Raw genomic sequence first — 4,433 nt, forward strand, 5'->3', positions numbered from 1 at the left:
CATGAACGGCCATGGGGACAAGACCGAATGGAGTAGCTCTCCCGGTTGATAGATCATCGGTGCATGTCTCTGGCAGCCATCGCATCTTCGTACAAAAGCCTTCGCATCTTTCTCCATGTCGATCCTATAGTAGCCGGCGCTAATTAATTTCTGAACCAAAGATTCCGCTCTCGAATGGTTGCCGCAAATGCCTTCGTGAACTTCTCTCAAGGCATACTCGGTATCTCCCGGCCCCAAGCATATGGTCAGTGGACCACCGAATGTTCATCTGAACAGAGTCCATTCGGACAAGCTAAACCTGGCAGCCTTCGTATGCAGAGCTCTCGATTCTTTAGGATCTGAGGGTAATTTCCCAATCTTCAAGTAATCTATGTATTTGTTCCTCCAATCCAGGTTAAACTCATGGAATTTACTTTGGCATGACCTTCTTCTATTATCGACTTCATGAGTTGCACTACTGTCCCCGAACTGAACTCATCATCATCAACCGAGGACCCTAAGTTATCCAGAGTATCGGCCTCACTGTTCTGATCTAGGGGCACGTGTTGTAGGGTCCACTCCGTGAATTGATACAGTGTTACCTGTAACTTGTCTAAATACCTTCGCATTCGTTCTTCTTTTAATTCGAACGTCCTATTGACTTGATTTACCACAAGGAGGGAGTCGCACTTAGCTTCGACCACTTCGGCCCCACAGCTTTTAGCCAATTCGAGACCTATAATCATGGCCTCATACTCAACCTCATTGTTAGTCAATTTCACAGTTATAATAGACTGCCAACTACATTCCCCGTAGGAGGCTTCAACACGATGCCTAGACCGAACCCCTTTGCATTCGAGGCGCCATCCGTAAAAAGGGTCCAAAGTCCCGAGGTACTCCCTGAGGTTAACAATAATTCTCTTTCGACTTTGGGCACTAACAATAAAGTCGGCCACGAAGTCGGCCAAAATTTGAGATTTTATGACAGTTTGGAGTCAATACTAGATATCGTTCCCGCTGATTTTGATGACCCATTTGGCCAATCGGCCCGAGAGCTTGGGCTTGTGTATTATGTTCCTCAGTGGGTAAGAGGTTACGACACATATGGGGTGACATTGCAATTACGGTTTTAGTTTCATGGCGGCGCTTAGCAAAGTGAGCGCCAACCTTTCTAGGTGAGGGTGCATTGTTTTGACCTCGCCTAGAGTTCTACTAATATAGTAACTCAAAAATTGCTTACCTTCCTCTTCCCGGACTAAAACTCCACTTACCGCCACCTCGGAGACCGCCAAGTAGAGGTACAATTGCTCATCCTCCTTCGGAGTGTGGAGCATGGACAGACTCGAAAAGTATCATTTGAGTTCTTCCAAATCTTGTTGGCATTCCGGGGTCCAAGAGAAGTTACTCTTCTTATTCAACAGTGAGAATAATCGATGGCTTTTGTCCGAGGACCTTGATATGAACCGGCCCAAGGCGGCTATACGCCCGGTCAGCCTCTGAACGGACTTGACGTTGTCCACCATGGTGATGTCTTTTATGGCCATGATCTTGTCAGGATTGATCTCAATCCCCCGATTGCATACCATGAATCCGAGAAATTTTCCCAATCGGACCCCGCATGCGCACTTCTCCGGATTCAGCTTCATGTTGTATTTTTTCAATATGTCGAAGGTTTCCTGTAAATGTTTCAAATGGTCCTCTGCTCGTAGGGACTTGACTAACATGTTGTCTATATAAACTTCCATTGAATTTCCTATCTGTTATTCGAACATCCGGTTTACTAGGCGTTGATAGGTGGCACCGACATTCTTTAATCCGAATGGCATTACATTATAACAGTAGGTACCGAATTTAGTGATAAAGGAAGTTTTTTCTTGATCGCCCGGGTCCATCCGAATTTGGTTGTACCCGGAATAGGCATCGAGAAAACTGAGTATCTCGTGCCCGGCCATTGCGTCGATCGTCCGTTCGATGTTAGGCAAAGGAAAAGAATCCTTAGGGCATGCCTTGTTCAAGTCTTTGTAATCTACACACATTCTTAGCTTATTTACTTTTTTAGGTACTACCACTACGTTAGCTAACCAGTCCGGGTACTTAACTTTCCGAATGGATCCTATTTTAAGGAGTTTAGATACCTCATCCTTGATGAATGCGTGCTTGACTTAGGACTGTGGTCTCCTTTTCTGCTTGACCGGATGGAATTTCGGGTCCAAACTCAACTTGTGAGCGGTTACCTCTGGCGGGATCCCTGTCATGACAAGATGGGACCAAGCGAAACAATTCATGTTAGCTATAAGGAATTCAATGAGTTTTTTCCTGAGCTCGGGAGTTAACCTCATGCCCAGGTATACCTTCCAGCCGGGCATGTGTTCGATCAATATGACTTGCTCCAACTCTTCGATCGTCGATTTGGTGGCATCAGTATCATCAGGAGCTATGAAGGATCTCGGAATTCCGTAATCATCATCCCCGTCAGCTCCTCGATCCTCCGGTTCGACCGAGACCGGCGTCACTGATTTCTATTTGACTTCGGCCTTTCTGGTAAGCTATATGCTTCTTACAATCAGGACGGTGGGCATTGCGAGTACTTCATCGGCTGCAAACATCTCCTTTGCAGCCGGCTATTCTCCGTATATCGTCTTGATTCCCCCGAAGTAGGGAATTTTAACACCTGGTGTAAGGTCGAAGGTACTGCCCTCATGTTGTGAACCCATGGTCTTCCGAATAGAGCGTTATATCTCATGTCCCCTTCGATCACATAGAACTTTGTTTCCTGGACGGTCCCGGCGGTGTTCACGGGTAGGGTTATCTCTCATTTAGTGGTTTCACATGCCATGTTAAACCCGTTCAACACCCGGACTACTGGTACTATTTGATCTTATAACCCTAACTACTATACGCCCCTCGATCTGATGATGTTGGCCGAGCTACCTGGATCAATCAATACACGTTTAACTCGTGATTTACTTATAAGTACAGAAATTACCAGTGCATCGTTACGAGGTTGTACGATGCCCTCTGCATCCTCGTCGCTGAATGAAATGGTTCCTTTCGAGATATAATCTCGGGTGCATTTCTCCCTTGTGATCGACACCTTAGTGCATTTTATCACCGACCCTTGGGGGACATCGACCCCTCCAATGATCATGTTGATGACATGTTGGGCTTCCTCTTGTTCAATCTATTTGTTGGCGTCCCTGTTTCTGAAGTGGTTTTTGGCTCGATCACTCAGAAATTCTCGTAGGTATCCGTTATTAAATAACCGGGCAACTTCTTCTCTCAATTATCGGCAGTCCTCGATCCTGTGGCCATGAGTGCCATGATACTGACACTTCAGGTTAGGATCTCTTTGGGTAGGGTCAAACTGCAATGGTCGAGGCCACTTGGTCTCCTTGATGCGCTCGATGGCAGATACGATGCTGGCTGCATTGACATTGAAGTTATACTTTGATAATCTCGGAGCTTCCCTTCCCCCGAGCGGCCTGATGAAACCATTTTTTCTCATCAAGCCTCGGCTATGGGGCCCTCGATCGCTTCTCCTTTCGTTCCTTGTAGAGTTGTGCTTGGACTCGTTTCCCCTTCGATCTGTACTGTATGGTTGATACCGATCTCGGACCGGCCTTGATTCATGATCGACGACTCTCTTAGTTCTATCTTCAGTTTTGATGGGATAAACGGACCCGAAAGGGGCTCCGAGTTAGTCATCCTCAACTCTAATTTTTGACTGGTACCTGTTGTGGACGTCAGCCCAAGTTACTCCTGGGTATTCCATCCGTTCCATTTGAAACCTTGACACGAACTCCCTGAGCATCTCGTTGTCCTTTTGCTTAACCTTGAAAAGGTTCGATTTTCTGGTCTCGACCTTGATGGCCCCAGCATGGGCTTTTACAAAAGCATCCGGGAGCATAGCGAACGAATTAATGGAATTTGGGGGCAAGTTGTGGTACCATATCATTGCTCATTTTGACAGAGTTTCCCTAAACTTCTTTAATAACACTGACTCGATTTCGTCGTCTTCCAAGTCGTTACCTTTGATGGCGCATGTGTAGAAGGTCACGTGCTCATTTGGATCCGTGATTCTATTATATTTTAGAATATCGAGCATACAAAACCTCTTCGGGATTGGTTTCGGTGCCGTGTTCGGAGGGAAAGGCTTTTGGACAAATTTCTTGGAGTCCAGGCCTTTAAATATCGGAGGCGCTCCTGGGATTTGATCAATCCGAGAATTGTATGTCTCTACCTTCTTGTCGTTTGCCTCGATTTTCTTTTCTCCAGATTTTACTCGTTTCGCTAATGCCTCTAGCATTTTCATTACTTCAGGGCTGACACCAGACTCAACTTCACCCGGCCTTTTGGTGATCTGCTCATTTATTCGGGTGTTTTTCCGGGGTGGTTCGGGCTCAACTCTGTTGGGGGCGCGACTTTGGTTTTGCAGCTGCGCTATCGCCGCCTGC

This window comes from Nicotiana tomentosiformis, chromosome 3 (genome assembly GCF_000390325.3).
Source record: "Nicotiana tomentosiformis chromosome 3, ASM39032v3, whole genome shotgun sequence".
Taxonomy (NCBI): Eukaryota; Viridiplantae; Streptophyta; class Magnoliopsida; order Solanales; family Solanaceae; genus Nicotiana; species Nicotiana tomentosiformis.